General features: G+C 34.5%; 1 protein-coding gene and 1 long non-coding RNA gene across 5 annotated transcripts in view; one reads left to right on the top strand and one right to left on the bottom strand.

The window, feature by feature from the left end:
- LOC141739395 (uncharacterized) overlaps positions 1–1,655 on the bottom strand; it is a 28,009-nt gene extending 26,354 nt beyond the window's left edge. For both annotated transcript variants that reach the window (XR_012585700.1, XR_012585699.1), the window contains exon 1: positions 1,566–1,655. This is a non-coding gene — a long non-coding RNA (uncharacterized LOC141739395). The remainder of the gene's footprint in view (positions 1–1,565) is intronic.
- Positions 1–21,419, top strand: part of CCDC102B (coiled-coil domain containing 102B) — a 179,005-nt gene that overhangs the window by 79,734 nt on the left and 77,852 nt on the right. The window lies entirely within an intron of this gene.

Genomic DNA, 21,419 nt, shown 5'->3' with positions numbered 1-21,419 from the left:
TTTCATACAGATGCAACTTTTAAACTCAACTTAGCATCTCTTTCCTCATCCTTTATGTAATGTTACATTATGAGATAACTCAGCTGAATGTTTTATTTAGATGGTTATGTCATTAATTTCCTTTTAATTAATAGATTTAATTCAGAAGTAAATCCTTAATAAGTATGTGGCAAAAGTTGTGATAGCTGGCTTCATTCTAGTGTTTCACTGTTTATCTGAAACATTAATAAAATGATTAGGTAAAAATTATTTAGGTGAAGAGTAGCTAGGATAACTTCCCAAAAGTAGAAATACATCATACTTCTTAGCACATTTGCACATGTGTTGGTTCAATACTCAAAAAAAAAAAAAATAGAAAAAGCAAACTGGAGTTATAAAGTAAAAAATTAGAACTCTTGAAGAGTACTTTGATAAGAGATATGGCATAGGTTACTATGTTGAAAAGAATTGAAATATACTCTGTTGGTGTTGCAATCTATGAAGACACAAATACAAATACTGTCATATAGAACATTTTTCACATTTTACCATAGGAAGGACTAAAGGATGGCACGGATTAACGCTCTTTGAGATGCATGTTCCATTTTATTAAACTTTTAAACTTCATTCATCTTAATTTCTTCTTCATGGCTGGGTAATAATATCTAATTTAGGAAGAGCTCTAGGCAATATTAATATTTTTGTGTATTGTTATGAAGCGTAAAAGGTCTATGAAGGATTAATTTAAAACAGGTCTAATTTGCCACATCTGCAATGTGATTCTGGACAAATGCAGTAGCTGTAACAGTTACAAATTGTTTTCTACTTCATGTGTGTTTTATTCAGTAGAAATAACGTGTGTTATTTTGATACAACAAAGAGAAAACCATACAGTAAAATTTGAGTAGCTAATGTACGATGTCTATGGTGTAACTCTCTTGCAGACATTCAAAGTTGTTTATAATACCGCTGTTAGTTTGTAGTAGATAATGGATGGTAACTGATTATTTATAATATGGCTCTCTGTAACCTCAAGGTATTTGTCATAATTTTGTGGAAGCAATTGCGCATGTTTATCTATGAGAAGATGTTGCGTGAAAAGGGGCAAAGCAGTTTTGGCAGAAAATAAACCCCCTTGCGTTCTAACCCTCCTCACTGAGGTGGGAGGCTAGGTGCGGCTAGGTTTAAATTCTGAGTGATGCCCAATTCAGCACTATCAGTCCAATCGCGTTTAATATGTATTAAACTATTACGATTTGGATACACTAACAGTGGACTGCACCTTCAGTCTAGTCGTGCTTATGAACTAGCACAGTCACTCTTGAGTCTTGGGTCGTGAGAAAACAAAACGACTATCTACTTAAAAAAAAAGTGCAGTTTATTTAAACAACAGATATATAGGTTGTTAGGATTGCCGGTGATAAATACACTGTCTGCAAAGCACGTGCAAATGAAAGTATTGTTACATATGCAAAACGTGCGACAAAGTTATAAACGATACAGCCTGGCTATAAATGTAGAAAAGAGAGTCTCTAGAGAAATTTCTAAGTTTCCCGAGGAAGCACTCGGTATAATCTAAGTCTTACCCAAAGGCGTCCCTATGGGGGGGAAGAGAGGCTCAGCCCATCGAGTGGTCCCAGAAGTCGGTGATGTAATTCTTTGCGATGGTGTCTTCCCTGGGTATCCCCCCCTTTCGGGCTATTTTTATACTATTTGTTGTCTTCAAGGTGGAGTTTGAGTGACTTTAGTCATACATACTTTTATCATGATTGGTGTAAATTTCTCTCGCTTCACAATTAAAGGTATAGTTTACGAGAAATTCAGGGCGCAGACTCAGGAAGGAGTGGTCGCACCTTGGAGGCGGGTAGCCTTCGGGATGGAGGTGTGTTTTGGTATTATAATGACATTATAATGAGCAAAGTTCGCACAAAGGACAGCATTTCATCAAAATTTGACAAAATGTTGGCTCTGAGTGTCGAGCGGGCAGCTAATTGGCAGCTTATCTGTTTCATGGTATCATCCCATTCCCATATCCGCTATACATCATAAGGTAAAGCCGCGGAATAATTGCATCCCGTCCTGTACCTCATGTAGCTTATCAGGGAACCACAGGTGTTGTATCCTTCATGCCAGCTGCGGCTATTTTCTACCTCAGAAGCCTCTTGATTTTATACTTTTCCTTAATGTGTGAACAATGCTGTACTTTTGTATTTTTAGCCAATTTAGTATTTATTCCACAGAAGATACCACAGTTATGGGCTTATAGAGCAATGTCCTTTTGTCATTTCTATATTTGTGGCTGCATGTGGCTACTTCTTTGTCCTAAAACAATAAACCCCAGTGTTCTGCACTGCTTTCTTCCTAGTTAAGACAGATGTATTTGTAGCCTTATATGTATATGAAATCACTTCTGTCATGTATATTCATAAGTACTGTAGAGAAAAAAAAAAATTAGCAAAATTTTGCATCAGAATTTATTCAAATTCAACTGACATGTTGGAGATATTATTCAAGAAACTGATAAACCACTATCCTCTCACTCCATTGGAGACACCCCAAAATCACTAGACTCTAACAGAACAAGATCAAGATATTGATCTAAGCAGGAGAGGTATGTGGTTTTGAGGTTTTGGGGGGTTATTTATTTGTTTGTTTAAACAAATAAGTTGTAAAGGAATTGTAAATCCCAAAATAATCTAGTGCTACTCATCCTTCTGTATAAAAATAAAAAAGCATGAAACAACAAACTCATAAATCAAATCTGCTGTATGAAAACCCATCAGATGTTAAGTTCAATGCTATTCCAATTACTGTTAACTAATGAAAAATATTTAATGCTTTTCAAGGCTAACGAGTTTGTTTTACTAGCATTTCTATAACTATGTTATCCTCAGTCATTTCATAGCAGTGCATAACACTTTCATGTAGCCTTAAATTGCTTAAGAAAGAAGATATTCTAAAGAATGAGGATTTATTGTTATAACGAAGGAATAAATAAGTATAGTGCAGATGTAAGGCAAATATCATTAACTAGTCTGTGGCATTAGAAGTAATTTACCATTTGAACTATAATTTTTTAAGGACCTTTGTGAATCTGGTATTACTTTGCAGGAGATTTTTGAAAATCTAACCTGATGACCATATTGCCTTGGAAACAATTGAATAGGAGACATTAAGTTGGGAAAAAAGTAAGTGAAAGGCAAGATGCTGCATTTTTTAAATGTGGAAAAAATCCCACAATTCTCAACAAAACTTAATTTGACCTTATTCATCATTTCTGTTTGCAAAGCATTCCACAAAAAAAACTTGTACGTTATAAACTGTTAAGTTTGTTTCCATCAAGAAATAATGAATGTTTCAATAATGTCAAAAAAATCTGATGTTAACGCTATGAGATGAAGTATATCGAAGATAACGAAAAGCCTTGAATACTTATAGGTTTTTTGATAGATTTATGCATTCTTTGAAATAGGAAGAAATAAATGTTAATGAAATGATATGCCCTGACACTATCGTGACTACGGCTTACTAATATGTTACTAATTTATTAGGTAACAAGGGATTAGAAATCACTTTTTTTTAAAATTTCCAGGCCCATTTTTCACTATACTAGTTATTTCTTATCCAAGGACACTTTTTTTTCCCAAGTGCTTATTTTCCTGAAATGTTACAGGTCATGAAATTCAGCTTATAATTTATTTATAAGGAATTTATTACTAGTGACCCAAATATATGGTGACAACTCACAAGAGGTTTTCAAGGAGACCTTTCAGAGCATGTGGTGCTTACTGGCTTCTAAATGCAGATAGGTTAATTTCATTGAACAGTGTATGCAACTCACATAGAAATGTTAAATGAAATGCTCCAGGGTATTTTTATAATAAATTTCATAAGAACAAATCAGGCTCCTGTGCGTGAAGCAGAAGTTTTGCACTCTGGAATGCTGAACGTTGTATGCCAATCAAATACAAGTTGTGAAAACTGGAATTTATGAGGAGCAACGACTAGAAATGTTTCAAATCCCATTTATTCCTCCTGCTGAGAAAAGGATTGTTTTTCTTCTTAATGAAAAAAAGATTTTTCTCTAAACCTTGGATACGATTCCCTAACTTGCATAAAGTACTGTGGAATATTAATATATACTCTATATCTTCTTCTATAATTTTCTGAATAGGTTTATTCATCCCATGCATTTGTTTTGTCCATTATAAAGATGTGTTCACATACTGAAGTAATAAAATAAAATCAATTGTTGAAAACACATCTAGAATCAAAACAATGCAATACTAAAGTATTTGAAAAGGAGTTTTAAAAATATTAATGTTCAGTAGTGTAAACTAATAATTCACTTGTTATTTATGTTCTCTAAATTGTTAAATGTTTAAAAACAGTACATTAATGGCTTTTCTTCATCCTGAAAATAATATAATATAATATAATAAAGAAATAATGTTAGAATCACTTGTAATTACAAAACTTCTATAAACAGCCATTCAAAACTAGACACAGTGAAAACTAGGTTTGACTTATCTGGGGCTTCTTGTTCTGATCCAAAAATAGGAAAATGGAATTATGCTTTAAAATCACAAGGCCTAATTTTTTTTTATTTTTTTTTTTTTTAAAAGGTAAAAAACCCCTGTAAACCTGTTTTTCTTGAAAGCATATTCCAAGCTGCAGCTGGGCCGTTTTATGAAAATGAAAGAGTTGTCAGCTGATGTGCTGGAAATCTACATTGTATTTCAAATATACTTTTTTTGTTAGGATTGTTCCTAAATAGACAGTAAAAAAAATAACTAAATAGGTTTTCTGAATAGGAGTGAGACACAGGAAGTACAAAACTTTGGACTTTTTTTAACCTAAAACATTTGATTTGAATGACAGAAAATATAGCCCTGTTAAATACTCCTAAATAGTATATATGGTTTGGTTTTATATAGATACATGTACAAATATAAATATATATATAAAAATATAAATATAAACACAGAGTATTGTAGGAAACGTGAATCATCCAATTGATGGCATGTTCCAAAACTCAGGTATATTGGTGTGAATTCACTTTCTTACAGCTCCAAGCAGTAAATCAGCATAGCAGTAGTATCATTCATCAGAAATGCTTGACAGATACTATTTATGAACTCTGAAACAGGTATTGTGCAATCTCTTATTCTATGTGGTATACATTTAACACAAGAATTATTATAAGTTCCAATATTCAGTATATGAAATGAGCACTCTGTGTACAGACTAGTAAACTGTAGTTTTGGACTAGTGAGGGTAGGCTGATAAACTCCAGCTTGGATTACTATGTAGGTTGGAGTATTTCATATCCATCTTTGAACTGTGGACAAAATTATAAGGCTTCGTATTTTTCTTATTTTTAAACAGTGCTGCTGGGCTAAGGAATTTCTCTTGCTTTAAAGTGTTTGTTCAGTTTGGCTCTAGAGAAATAGGAGCTGTATTTCATAAAATCAGCTAAATTGGTATTTAGAAATGTCACCCATGATGTGGTGGCATTTTCTAATATATTCCAAGGTAAATATAACCTTTCACTCAAAATTTTTGTTTTTGAAATTATGTGGTCCTATAGCTTGTTTCTTATTTGGAGTCTTTATTATTTAAATTATATTTTAAAAAGATCATTGGATTTGCAAGCAGATTTACCTTTTTAGAGACATTCTATGCAGTAGTTGCCTATGAATTATATTTCATTATGCCAGACAATAACAGGTACTATGAAGCATTTGAATATAAATATGCTGTAAACAGTCTCCAGAGAAAGAAAAATTGATTTATCAGTATTAGTTTCATTATGCTTTATGCATTGTGTTAAGATCATCAGCATCTGTATGTTATGATTATATTTCATTTCAGACAAAAGATTTGTCTGTATTCACTACTTAAAACATAAGAAACATCATTAAAGTTCTAAAAGAAAAATGATCTTTCAACACACCCACTGAACAAGGCTTTGGTAACACCATAGCTGCTGCTAGCGATTTGGCTTTAGGGTAGTCTAGAGAATACAGAAAATGGAGACTACTCCATTTTTATAAATGGAGTTACTACCTACCCACTGGGCCTTCTCAAGAAATAAAGAATACAGAGTAGTCTGCTGTCTTGCGTGATCTGAAATAGCCAAAAGTTTTTGACGCTGAGTGTCAAATTGAAGACTATCCAGTGTCCTGCATATCTTTAAAAACCTCATTTACACAAGAAATATTGTCATTACTCATTCAAATTTTAAAAAAAATATTCCATGTCTATTATGTTCTTCATTGAATTAGCATATTCACATATTTTGGGGCCAGTGGTTACCATAACATTGTTTCAGTCACTTTATACAGACTTTAAACATATTAATATCCTTCTGCCTCTCAAGATCACCATTTCCACTATTTTTATATATGGTAGAAAGCATGTTATTAGCGTGGTAGGAAATGGTTGAGCAGAAGTTGAATGGTTGATCAAAGAATTCCCACTGAGGAGGGGAAAAATGGATCTTGTTAGACTAGGCAAAAAGGAACTTTTGATATAAGAAACATATACAGGAAATGGTGTGAAAGCATATGTACCAACTAGAAATTGTTATGAAACACTGCTATCTTTCTATGCATAGCCTTCAGAAACCAAGAAGAATGCCTTAAGACTTCCATCTTTAAACTTTTTTACTTTTTCTGTGCCTTGTGTCCTCCTACCCTTTTACCCTAGCCTGCTGCCAAACTAGACATAATTCCCTCGATGACACCAGCAAAAGTTGACAGGAAGATTATGCTACTTTAGAATAGTCTTCAGGTAAATCGCTCAAGAGGCCTGTCAGAAGTGCCTTACTGGTTGCATAGCACACGCATTAAAGCTACCTTCTGGGTAATCTGAGGGAAGAATAATGCTACATACTTTCTATTTCAAGATCAGAAATAACAATATTGTCCTGCTTTATGTGTGCCCTGAAAATTGCTTATTGTGAATCTTTCCACCAAACTGTGCTAACTCAATAGCTTTTAGGAACATATCAAAATTATACAGTTGGTTTTTTTTTAATTTTGAGCCAGGTAGCAGGTTGTTACTGCAGAGATCTGTTGCTCACCAAAAAAACTCCAACAACCCAAAACAAACAAAAAAAACCAACCACCGCCAAGTTTATTATGTTGTTGTGAGGTGGGCAGCTCTCAACTTACAAATACAGTCAAATACAGTAGATCAATAAGACAGGAAATTTTAACTAGAAAGTATGAATAAAATAATATATTGTGCTAATATAATGTGCTAATGTGTAGTTAGGGCAACTCTTATGGTGTTGCCTACATAAGTCAGTAAGATATTCTAGATGGGAAAGTTGCTTTTAACTTTTCCGTATGTGTTAAATATGCAGCAGGTGTGTGGAACTAGACTAAGCTATGCATTACATATATAAGATTACATACTATAGAAGGACTGTAATTGTATAAATACACACTGGCAAAACTAATAGTTTTGTCAATGTGACAGCATCCAGATCAAGTTCTAGCACTAGTTTGCATTAAAAAAAACCAAGCAAATAAAAACCTTATTGTTGTTTTAGGCTAAGACGTTCAAACCTCTTCTCGACCGACCTCCCTCCCTCCCCTGCCTCCCTGCCCCCAGAAATTGTATTCAAGTGGTATTCAAAGGTCTTGTTTATAGATGTTTGGGAGTGGTCTTGTTCAAAGTACAAGTCTTGAATGGATTACAAAATTTTATAACTCAAAATCTAGGGATCTTGGACATGTGCATTATGCAAATCAGCTTCATAAGACCTGTGCAGTGATGCCCTGATTTCAGGAAGTGCAGAAGTTGTATTGCAGATGCTCTGCATCATTGGTCTGACAACACATGGTAAATTTGGCGTAAGAAAAACGTCTTGGCTTTCCTGAATGTGCTCATACCATCTGTGCACATCATACCCAATAGATCTGTCTTCCTGGAAATGTTGATTCACTGTACTCATGTGCAAAACAGGACACATGTACATATTGCTCGACACTAAAATAGTATGACTACCTGAGAAAGGTAAATGGTGATAAAACCAAATGTTTCATACGTAACTTTCCTACATATTCAGGGTGTGATGCAATGGATGATTTGAATTATTTCTCTAGCATGATTCTGTGTAGCTCTTAAATATGACACACGATTCTTAAATATGTGTACCTCTTTGTTAATGGCACCAAATCATGCTCCAGGGAACAGAGTTTGAGGAGCAAACTTTCATGACATGCCCAAGAAGTGATGTGATGCATGGATGCTTGTTAATGCAGTTTTCCATTTTTTTCCTCCCTTTCTTTTCATGCTGTGCATTGAGTTTATGACTGTTATTTCTGTGCAGTCTTGCTTCTTGATATTATGACTAGAACCTAAAAATTACCTTAGTAATCCAATTGAAGTTCATATAATCTATTCTTGAGGTTTAACCCAGGTAGGCATCATTGATGTCCACATCATTGATGTCCACATGATGATGCGGAGCGGCTCAGCTCCACACAGCTGCTCACTCACTCCCACACCTGGTTGGGACTGGGGAGAGAATCAGAAGGGTAAAAGTGAGAAAACTTGTTGGTTGAGATAAAGACAGTTAAATAGATAAAGCAAAGCTGCACACACAAGCAAAGTGAAATAAATTAATTCACTTCTTTCCATTGGCAGGCAGGTGTTTAGAGCCATCTTCAGGAAAGCAGGGCTTAATCATGCATGACGGTTACTTGAGAAGACAAAAGCCATAACTCTGAACATCCCCCCACTTCCTTCTTCTTCACTCAGTGTTTACTGCTGAGCACGACATCATATGATATGGGATATCCCTTTGGTCAGTTGGGGTCAGCTGTCCTGGCCGCTTCCCCTCTCAGCCTCTTGCCCACCCCCAGCCTCCTCACTGGTGGGGCAGAGCGGGTAACAGAAAAGTCCGTGACGCTCTCCAGGCACTGCTCAGCAATAGCTAACACACTGTGTTATCAACACTGTTTTGGTCACAAATCCTAGACACAGTACCAGATGGGGTACTATGAAGAAAATTGACTCTATCCTACCAAACCTAGTACATCTATGAGAGATTCCTTCAGGTTACGTTTTTCTTTTTTTTTAAGACAAGTTAAGCAGTATTACTTTGCTTAAAACTAGGCATTACTTGTCTATTTAAAGCATCTACTTCAATTATTTTACTTCTTTATGTTGATAGAATTTAGGCAATGAACAGAGAGAGTGGATGAAACTAAACAATGTGAACAGCATATACTTACGTAATTACGTTTCTGGAAAAACTATCATTATGCGTTTCTAATTGGACATTTGCTTCCAATAGTACGTTTTTTGTCAGATAGAGATTCACAGGCTTTAGAACAACAGCTTTGAGTTGTGATCTGGAGGCTGATCAGGGTTCCTGTATTCATCTTTATTCAAAAACAAATGCTCCATCTGCCCTTTTTTTCACATAACGTATGGTGACAAGAGCAAAGTGATAATACCTTGGAAAAAAAGTACCATCTCTCTGTGTAATTAAGGACGACTGCATAGTAGTATGGATTTCTGTTACTGTTGTTCCATTACAATATGTTACATCGGCAAAAATATGTATTTTATTGGTCCGTACCTATGAAGTTTTTGGTAATATTATGGTAATTGTCTTTTTCAAATAATTATTGTCTCTAATTACTTTACCATATTTGAAGATTCACTTTTTCAAGATAATTCCTTCTTTGTTTGCCATAGTTCAATATTAGCTGCAATGTCAGCATTTCATTACAGGCACTTACTTCTTAAGACCGTCTCTTCTGTTGGCAGGATTAAGGACAGAAAAAGAAAACCGCTGCTAATTACTCTTTCCTTGCAGTATTTTAGATTGTTCTTTAAAATCTATTTATTCTTTGCCTGTGTACCATCAACATAAAAAAATCATACAAAATACCAGTAATTAGAGTTCAGCTCTGTTATTTCAGTTACTACTTCATTATGTATCAACAGCATTCATAATACTTAATTGGATTTTTTTTCTTACCAATTGAGCTCTAGAAAGGCATTAAGTCCCATCTCTTCCTGTTCTTTGAGGGACATGCAGTTGTCATGCAATGCACTTTTTCTATAGCTGTGCAAAGGCCTCCTTCACATCTCAAAATAAGACTGGAATAAAGCAGAAAACATCTGATTAGGTCTACCACATCTGTCAGTTTGACAAATGATTAGCTTAATAAATAGAACATCCATCCAAAGAAAAAGAATGTTTTTTCTTGTGCACCATCTGTGGACATTTTTGTTAAAACCAATAGGACATTCATTTTCAAACTTCATTTGCTTCTTGAATAATAAATGTTGCATAGGAGCTTTTCTAACTTCTCTAGTTTTTCTCTTCTACTAAGAGGGAGTAGAAGCAGAGTAAAGAGTGTTACTGCTGGTGGTGGTTTTTTAATTTGAATTCTGTCAGTAAGCAATAGATTAGGTAAAGTAACAATTATCAGTATGTGTCTAGATATCGTTCAGGTTCTCCAGGACCTAAAGAATACCACTCCTGTTTGAGGGAAAAAAAATCCAAGAAAAAAATATGTAGTTTCTTCAGAACGCTGATCCTTTTTTTGTTTGTTTTTTTTTGTTTTGTTTTATGGGCTTAGTGACATTGACATTAGAGAAGAAATCATTAATTAAATTCTATTTTATCACATTTTTCAGTGAAAATTAACTGTCACTCTGTTTAAGATTTGGTCATCACTACTGTGAGTAAATCACAGGTTTTGGTGTTATTTTGAGCATAGTGAACTTTGAACTTGTCCTTAATTTATTTCTGTTTCTTTCGGAGTAATTGATGAGTGTTATAGAATGATAGTTGTATCAGAATAAAACAAAGACAGAAAGCAGCAAAAAAAAGGATTTCATAATATCTTGAACTTAGGAAATGCGTATGATGGTGGTACTAATTCAGAAAGCTCATCTGCTTTTTAGATTATGTTATAATACCTCTGGAAGATGTTGCATATCTAGAGGCTTACCATCCAAAAGCTACTGATGATATTATAATAGGAGACAGAATAGCTCCTTAGCATAAAAACCTTTGCATATTTTTATGTACAGTATTCATCCTCTTGCCTGTACTTTGAACATTGCATTTAAAAATACATATGAGATCAAAACCACTTTTAAACAAAATATGTTCTCAACTTTACTGCAGAAATTGCAGGCCTTATTTAGATGTTCCTGGGAGGCAAGAATTGCATGACAGCATAAGTTAGTTTTCAGGCAACTCACTATCTTTTTTGAAGTAAAAAATAACCACTTCTTAAAAAAGTCTAATCACGCTTTATATCTCCTGTATATCACAGAACACAATGGGCAGGTTTATTTTGAAGGAATAAATCTGGTTGTCTGTGAAGTAGTAGTAGTAGGCAGGGAAATCAGAGCAGTTTAACTTCCCAAAGGGCTCCATTTACTGAGCTCCTGGTTTCCATTTAACCATCTATATACTCTGCACTACATGCTATTTAAAGAGGAGCACTTAAAGCTTGAAGTTTTAAAGGCAAAAAGGAACATGCTGTACATGTAGAGCCGATAACTTATTGTTAGTCTAATTAAAGTCTTAACTGTGTAATCCAAATATGCCGTTACTAGCTGAGTTAACAATACACTAACATTTACAGGCCAAAATATCTAGGTAATAAAGAAAAGTTTCAGTAATAATACGGTTAAATTTGTTGTACCAAAATTACCCAAGTTTTCCATTCCTTTTCTTCAATGTTTTGTTCATCTTTCTGGTGTCCATCTAGTATCTAAGGTTGGTAGTCATCCTCAAGAGGGATGGAGTGAGGGGGAGCATAAGAGGAGGTTATCTGTGTCTTGAGTTCTTTACATGGAGGAGTATACAATTGGTGGGGAACATTTCTTTCTTCTCAGACTTGAGTCTGTCTTGGGATTTTTTTTTAAGTTTTCAAACACCAGCTCTTTATTTGATTTTTCTTCATCGGTTGCTACTTCAAGTGTGATTGTCTTCATCCCTTTGCTATTAGTTCAGGTTCTATGATAGCCCCCTCCAACCCCACTTAACATAAAGGGGCAGTGTGTTTTACTCATCAGCTTTATAGATTTGTTAGACCTTTGACATAAATAATATTCACAGGTAATAGTCACTTGGCTGCTAAACTTTATATCAAAGCTAACCTCAATTCTGGTAAAGACAAGACCTGAGATGCTGCACTGCCAAGTTAATAGAAATCCTGTGGTCTTCTACTAGTAGTGACTAATCACTACATGTAGTGGCATCACCACCACACTCTCAGTATAAACTTTGAAATATATTCCATGTAGACACCCTTTACTGGGTGGATTTTTTCATTTGGGTTTTGTTCTGTTGTTTGGTTTGGGGTGGTTTTTTTTTTTGTTGTGGGTTTTTCTTCTTCCCCTTTCCTCCCCCCTCTCCTGCCCCTGCTTTTTTGTTTGTTTTCTTGTTTGTTTTAATTTAAATAAGCGAGACTTCTTAATGAAAGATAAGTTTGTTGGAAGCTTAACTGCTGATCCTCTAGCAGGTAATTATAGCAAATATACAGTATAATTGTTGTTGCATTTAGCTGAATGTTCCAAATCAAGTTGCACAAGGTTCATTGTCAATAGCTTAAGAGTATTTGGGAGAAAAAGACTAATAAAAATTTAATCTTTGAAAAAATAAAAGTGAAGCATAACTCAATATAGAATGCCAGAGAGAAATGTCTGAACATATACACACTCCTGTTTTTGAAGACGCAAGGCTTGATATTCTACAGCCTTACTCAATGACCATTTTTATTTTTTAATTTTTCATTTAAGAGGAGTTAGGGAAAGTGATGTCTCCAGAGGTATATTGTGAAACTTAACAGCTTCAGTGGAACAGTCTCCTTTTTTCTTTCCCAGGTCCTAACTGATAACAAAACAAAAAAATGTTTTTCTCTTCACTTGATCTAAAATGCTTTCTTCCAGATTGTAATAACAATTACTTGTATTTATGTACATGCCCTAACACCTGTTGCTCAAAATTTTTCTACCTAAGGAACATGGGGAGCTGAAAAAAACCCAACTTTTTTACAGTGCTGTTAATATCTATGACCGAATGGCTCATAGAGAAGGAAGTAATCCCAGTGTGTATGTATGGGTAGGCTTAAAAATTATCTTTGAATAGCCTTTTTGCACTATTAAGTATTTCTGTAGAGGAAGGTTGTTGGAATTGAAATTTCTTTCCCCAGTTTCTTTTTCTGACGCATTAAAATTCAAGAAATTTGGGATTCAGTAAACTGACAGTTCTTTATGGCCTCTGAGCAGAGAGGATAACAGTTCTTTTACCTTGCAAATCTAGGTGTTTGAACTCCTGTGGGTAGAAAAACTAAGTCAATGCTGCAACTTAGGTGATATCTGATGGATTCTGCCTGTTCGAATTTGCAAGTATAGATCACAATACCACCACAAATGCCTGTACTGCAGTCTTAAATTCTAAATTTGCTGTTGACTTTTCTTTTCTGTTTCTTTGACTCAGATGATTGTATAAGAATTTCTATTGTTTCTTCCTGTCATTCTCTGAGAATTGTTGACAATGGACCTGAAGAACTGTTAAACAAATGAATCGTAATGGTTAGTTGTGTGATTTTTAACGAGAAAAGGGACTCGTAGTCTTACATTGTTTGTATCAGTAAACTTAATAGCAGTACAATGCTGTTTTCAGGGTATGCTTCGTGTCTGTGTAAGCAGAATTCCTTATTTGGCATTTTACATCTGTGGAGACCTGCCCTTGTTTAGCAAAAAGCAGATGGAAAGTCAGGAGGGTCTTAGCTTGAATTCAATACCCATGTAAACCTATTTGCTAAAATACAAGTAATATAGGCAACTGGTTTTTGGCCCAGTTTAGAGGTATGTGGATGTACTCAGAGAATTTATTTTAGGTAAAGAAGGTTGGTGCCATCAATTACTCGCATTCCTTTTTGCAAATTTGTGGACAGACAGTCATGCTGAGTAAATAATTTCCCCACTCCCTGATTTTTGTTGATCTTTTCGACATATCTATTAATGATGTTGAAAATACATCTGGTAGTTAAAAGAAATAATTATTGGAAGTAATTAATGATAGTTTGAAGAAAAGTTTCAGTGCCCTAAGACCCATAAACTATAGGGTTATATGAGGTTTTTATTTACTGCATCTACCAAACTGACAATGGATAAGCATGGAAGGTTTTGATGTATGCTGTATTTTATGCCTTTTATATCTACCCTGGAGAATTTTCAAGCCTTGTGAGAGGAATGCACATAAGTTACATCAATAAATAGACTATTTGCAGTGCTTTTTTTTTAAAGTACTCTAAAAATTCACTATTCTTTATTTGCTACTGATCAAGTATGAAAGCAATAATAGTCCTCAAGAGGAGACATTAGTTGGAGGTCACAACAGTATTTACCACAAATATCTGCATGGCATCAATGTGACATAATTTTTTGGCATGACAGAACCATATTGCAGAGGTGTCTCCAGACTTCTGAAGTTATGTGAAGTTTAAAAGGAGAACTCCTAGTTAAGCTCTGTAATCATATGTCTCCTCTGCCTCCCACACACAATGATCTTAAAGCTGCTGCATGTTGAATATCACTCCTTGTCCATCAGGAATGAGATGGTCATTTAGAAAACAAGCGCTGGATTAAGCTTTAACAATGTGTAAATCCTGCTTACACATCTCTTTCTGTAAAAGTTGATGAATAGCCTAAAGGATCAACAGAGAATGTTTGCTGTATCTCAAGCACATCATTCATTCCGCACAACTTCATCTTGCATAATACCTAAAATTCTGGTGATTGAATATCTGTATCTCATAAAATTGACTGCAAAGTCAAATTTTACTCTTCCCAAATTTGTATATGAATGCAGAGGCCCTAAGAGATACACTTAGAAGATAAAATATTTGGTTAATTTTTGTTCAGAATTTGATCTTAATCAGTAATAATTAATAGCCAACATTAATATATTAAATGAGTAGTGCTAAATAATTTGCAATGCATCTATGCAATAATAATAATATAATTTGCAATGTACTGTATCTACAGTAGCTCCAAATTATGATATCTGAATAAAGATTTAAAACAATATCCACACCAATAAAGTTTAGCTTTGAGATTAGATTATGTTTAATCCTCTGTGCTAATTTTGATTTATATTTACACAATCTAGCAATTGTAGCTGAGAAATCATTCAAAGGTAAGAAATTGCAAAGAAGAGGTGATTATGAATGCAATAGGAATAAAAGTGAAAAGATTCTTGGCTTGCTTTAGTGTTGATATACTATACTGCAAGTAACTGCAATAAGCTTAGCAGATCTCTGCAAGGTAGTGATTTTTTTAAGCATTAAACTTTTGGTTGTGTAGGTTGTGTAGCATTTTAGCCACTGCTACAGTCCCTTTTATGATGGGGAAAATTTTTAATCTCTGATTCTCTTCTGATTGCTGCTATAAGAAATTAAAGACAAATAGGGTAAAAGAACAGGGGATATTTTGGTGTGAGTAACTGTCGTATGTTTGCATATCTTTATGTCCTACCAGAGTGAATAAGGAAGAAATCAGGAAAAAAAGAATTTTCAATTTCAGAACTTTAATCATACTGGGTTATCATCAGTAAAGCTTCTACATTCAATTAAGTTTCACCATGCTTTATTTCAATAGAGGACTCTTAGATTTAGAGTTTCTGTATCTTAAATAATTTTTTTTGGTTTAAGTAATCAAAGTCTGCCTGACTAATCTTATAAGAGGAATTAGCACAGAGTCCACCACTAACTGAATAGTGTAGGTTCTGAAATAACTATATTCTGGGTTTTTACCTAAATTCCGCTTAGCTAGTCTGAATCAGTCTAGAACTGATAGTTCTAAGCAGAAATACATTTTTTAAAAATCTTGATTCTTAATTGAATTGTATTTGTAGAGATCTCTCCTAATTTTCATTACTTTAATTTAAAAACAACATTTAAATAATTAAAGTGAGTTATAAATATAATTGAAGTATTGTCATGGTTTAACCCCATCCAGCAGCTAGAACCACGCAGCTGCTCGCTCACTCCCCCCAGTTTGGATGGGGGAAAGTATCAGAAGAGTAAAAGTGAGAAAAAATCTCATCAGTTGAGATAAAGACAGTTTAAGAGATAAAGCAAAAGCCGCACATGTAAGCAAAACAAAACAAGAAATTCATTCACTGCTTCCCATCTGCAGGCAGGTGTTCAGCCATCTCCAGGAAAGCAGGGCTCCATCATGTGTAACAGGTTCTTGGGAAGACAAAACACCACCACTCTGATTGTCACCCCCTTCCTTCTTCTTCCCCCAGCTTTATATACTGAGCGTTACATTATATGTAATGGAATGTCCCTTTGGTCAGTTGGGAGCAGATGTCCCAGCTGTGTCCCCTCCCAACTTCTTGTGCTCTTCCAGCCTGCTTGCTGGTGGCGTGGTGTGAAGAGCAGAAAAGGCCTTGACTGCTTAGCAACAACTAACATCACCAGTGTGCTATCAAAAGTATTTCTCATCCCAAATTGAAAACAGCACTGTACCTGCTGCTAATAAAAATGTTAACTCTATCCCAACTGAAACCATGCCAAGGATCAATAAAGCTGCAAATCTGCGTGTTTTAAATTATAAGCAATGTACTGAATTCACTGGGATTCTGCATATTGATCATGCTGAGAATATAAAAATTCTGATAAAGTGGCAAAGATTTTAATTTAAAGAGGAGGAATTGAAGATGAAAAATTAAGAAAGGCTTTGGATTAGCATTAGTAAATGAACTCTTAAAATGTATCCATGTTCTAAACCTTTTTTTTTGTTTGTTTCATATAAACTGTAAAGCATCAAAGATGGAAATGAATCTAATATTCTGTGAAAATTAAGGATATATTGTTCATATTGAAAAATATTCTACACCTAAGCACAGCTACTGAAATCAAAGAACAGGGAGATAATACCAACTTGTATACAACAATAATTAAAAAAAAAAAAAAAAGCAGAGATGATAGTGACATCATCTTCCCATGGTATTTACCATGGATGCAATTCGGAGACTCTTCAGATATTTTCAGATGCCATCCAGCACAGTTGTACAACAAACCATTGAACAGATTAAAAACATGAAAGATAACATTGTGAGAGCCTGAAGAATACTGCCTTACTAACAGGTGGCTGAGTGTGGTCATAAACAAGCTTTTGGCTATTGCTATATAGCAGCAGGGCTACTGCTGATTAGTGAACATGGTCATTGTGGAAGAAGATAAATGGTTCTGTGCTGCTCTACCATTTCACCACCACCATTTGTCTATCCTAAGTGTATGAACTTCTCCCTCGACCCTGGTACATTTGCATTACCTGAACAATCTGCTGATATTTTGAATTTATTCACTGAACATTCATTTGTCACGATAGTATTTTCTTTTTTTTGTTTGCTTTGCCAGTAATGACAGTAAGGCTACATGTATCTACACTTTCCTACCAATAACTTTCAAACCTGTTAGTCAATAGCAGTCAAATGATTAAATCAAGTGATAAATGCTTCCTGATAACTGGGTTCCTACAGGCTTTGTGAAAATCATCCTCACTGCAACAGGAAAAAGACTCAGATTAGTTTTCTTTCCTGCCCCTCAGTGTGAGTGGGTAAAGAAAACAGTCAAAATTTGACTGGTATTTGTTATCTGTGGCAGCAGCTGACCAAACAGGCAGCATTGCACATAAATTCTGGATTAGTCACAGTATGTACTGTTTGTTATCCAATATGCATCTTATGGAACATAAGAGAAGTTAAAGAGCAAATAACACATAGGACAGTGGACTAATTCCACTATCCATAGAAACGTGCTTGGTCTCTAAATAGCTGTGTAAAAACAATTAATTAGTACAACCATCACTTTGGACATTGACTAGTGCCACCTAGTTTTATCTCCTTATTTTTTCATTATAAAGTTTCCAATTAATCATAAATATTTTATTTATATTTATATAATAAATATATACATTTATTATTATTATTATATATTATATAAAAATACATAATGTATACCTTATATGTATTATATAATATATATTATATAATATATTCTATATAAAATATATTTCATGTATTATATATTATATATAATATATGATATATATTATACTATATATATTGTTTTATATATTATTTATATGGAGCACGTGTCTGCATTTGAAATGGAGGGACTGTAGGGGAGGAAATGTAAAAACTATCATAGTTTAATTTACTATGTGACAGTTTGTGGAACTGAGCGTGCTCTGCCTAAATGTATTGCATAAGAATTACATCCATAGCTTTTATTTTGCTGTAGACATTGTGGTTGAAGGGGGAGACATGAGCCTCTTGCTCCGAACACCTCTTAATGCTTGTACGAAGAAAGAAATGTTTGATTCCAACACAACACTCAATAGCGCTTGGTTTTCCATCTCCCGCTCCTGGGTGAAGATTATTTGAGGAGTCAGATGCAGAAAACAACTCTTATAATGCCAGAAGTTCTTTTTAACCTCAGTCAATTAGGTTTTAGATGTGGGTAGAATAAAGAAACAAATGAAATGTACTAAGATTCTGTTGGTAACAGATAACAGCAGAATATCAACAGTTCCTCCAGTAACCATGGAAACAATCAAGTATGAGATTTTGCTGACAAAACTGCAGTCTGCAGCAGCAATCAGTAACTTCAGAAAGGCTGTGCTTTGTGCGTGATATATCTGAAAAGTAACAGTAGGTGTTTTTTCTTGCATTTGGTTGTCTGTTCTTTTCAATGGGATAAGCAGGGGCTTGAAAAGGAAATGCTTGAAGTAAGCATGGATTGTTGGGTATTCAGGCTGTGGCTATGGAAGTACTAATGCTTATATCTCACTTTTTCTGCTGGTGCATATATATTTAGACGTTGTCAGGTTTACTTGGCAGAAGCTCAATGGAGTGTAATGGTGTAATACTTTTTATGTGAGAAGAAATGAAAATGAGATTTCGTCATGGTTCTCATGATTCATGAGATTTGTAAAATGAGAGGGAGTCCAATTACTAAACAGTGTTTCAGGCAAAAAGATCACTGAGTTTCTCAGTCACTGTTGACTGCTAATCAATTTGTTGAGTGATGATTAAAATGTTTTGCTTTTACCTAAAACGACAGCAGTTTGAGTCCTAGCTAAATGACTCTTTCTGATAAGGAACCACATTCCTCTTCTGTATATAAGCTCTCAGTTCCTTGCTTTAAGAAGAAAAATTGTGAGTCACTATTTTACGGTTTTATAATTCCCTCCATTTTCATCTTATACAAAACAGGAGTTTTTCATTTTTGTAATACTTAAATAATGTTTTATTCATGAAGGTAGGAAAAGAGGACGAAGTATGTCAGAGATGGAGAAGAGGCTGATGTTTTAAAATATTTTTTTTAAGCTCTTCCTCCTTAACATTTTGACATACTCATTTTGTGTTTCATAAGGGGTGTGGGAACAAGGGTGCAAAAAGGTGCATTTGTATGTGCAGGTGACTTCATGTTCTATTCTAGATTGGAAAATCATCTTTCTTAGATAAGTCAAAAAAGATAAACCACACTAAATTGTAATAAAAATGTTTTGGAATTTTTTTTTGTAAGAAAGATTCCATGCAAGAGTGCCAGCATATTTCTGTGTTTCTGTTTATGTCGCTTAGATATTACTAGAAAATATATGATTGTATAGTGAATGTATTATTATATTACCAATCAAGTACAGCAACTTCCAGAAAAAAAGAAAATGCTAATAGAGTGATGTCCCACGTGCAGGTATTCAGATTTCAGCGCCACTCTTCAGATGCATACAGGTGACGCATGGGTAGGATCCCATTAAAATTCTGTAGAACAGAGGCATCATTCCTCATAGCTTCAGTAATCCTTTTGTAAGATTTATCTAATAGTCAGATAAGATCATACCAAAGTTTAACTTGTTTTGTCTGGAAAGAAATGCTGGTACATCAAAATGTCAAGGTAAATGATAACACTGAAGATAATAAACCTTTCCTTTATAGTTACATATGAAACCCCCGAACCTATCACTTTTCCAAGTAGATTTATGGTATAAAAGCTTTGTGTAGAAGTCAGGTATGATTCAAACACACAACTTTGGCCAAAGACCCAGTTTAAAACCTGTAGTGTTAAATCTGTTACTGGTCTAAAATCCAGACTTCTTACAAGTGTCTGTACTCTTTGTGAAGTGATTCAAAACGAAAAAAGCTCTTAATATTTCTAAGCAGGTTTATTTAGGCAAAAGTTAAATTTGATTTAATTTTTATTTTAAGGGAATGTTAGCTTAAAAAAATTAGGATATATGCGATTTAGAGAACCAGTATATGCTAGCTTAGAGAACTGAAAGGTCTTTGGAGAGCTCTAAAAATATTTTGATAATTTTTTACTAGTCTGTATTTCACTATTACTATTATATTCTGTGAATACAATTGTGCTAAATTTGTAGAATTCTTATTTCAGAGTTGATTTTCTTTTGATTGATCATACTTAAGAGAGCAAATACTCTAATTCAGGACCTATGGAAGTTAATAAGGGTGTTACTTTCATGTATTAAAAGAAAAAGTCATATTTCTTATGTAGGGTTGTTTTGGTTTTCTCTTTCTGGATCTAACTAAAATCTTTAAGCACCATAAATATTCCATTAAAATAAAATATAGAAAGTCAAATGCAGAAAGAAGTATCAAGTCTTTATCTGTCTATGAACATTAGGAGAGCAGAACATGTAATACACAAACTTTCTGTAAAAGCGCAAAGAGGGGAAAAGCTGCATTAGCTTATCCACCACCTGCTATCAGAGTCAAGCTGATCTTTGGAATAGTTTGCTTAGCCCACAGGCAGAAGTAGTGACAGTGTTTCCCTCTCCGCAGTTACTCTAGGTAGCAGAGATTTTTTTGGGAAACGACTCTAAGCAATGCTAAACAGCAAGTTGGAATTGCACAGCAAGCAGACTGTTTGCTTGTGGGGAAACGACAATCTGTCTGTGCTTGTGGGAGTAACATCTCACTTTAGCAAAATTTATTGTGGTTTCAAGCTGAAACAAGTTTCTTGATAAAAAAAAAAAAAAATAGAGGATATGGTGGTCTTGACGAAAGCACTGTCCTAATGATTAATTGGTCTGTGCTGTATGTTCAGTTTTGTACAGGCTTGAAGAAGACAGGTTGTAGTTCAGTGCTTCAGATTTCTCATCAATCAAAATGGATGATACTTTCCTACTTTGTTAGTTCATTATAACAAAAATTATTGCTCATAGGGCCTTTAGGTACTGTGGGTCCATAGTACCACAAGAGAAACTCAAAATACTAATATCCAGTACCTCTTCATATTTGCATACCAATACTTCTTCATTTTTTTGTGATCTGTGCCATGTGATTGGCCCACTGGTTTGTTTGGCTTTTAAGCAGTTCACCTGTGCGACGCATAAATGACTGTGAGTAG

This window comes from Larus michahellis, chromosome 2 (assembly GCF_964199755.1).
Source record: "Larus michahellis chromosome 2, bLarMic1.1, whole genome shotgun sequence".
Classification (NCBI taxonomy): domain Eukaryota; kingdom Metazoa; phylum Chordata; class Aves; order Charadriiformes; family Laridae; genus Larus; species Larus michahellis.
Note: the sequence above shows the minus strand (reverse complement) of the source record. Positions and strands in the feature narration are given on the sequence as shown.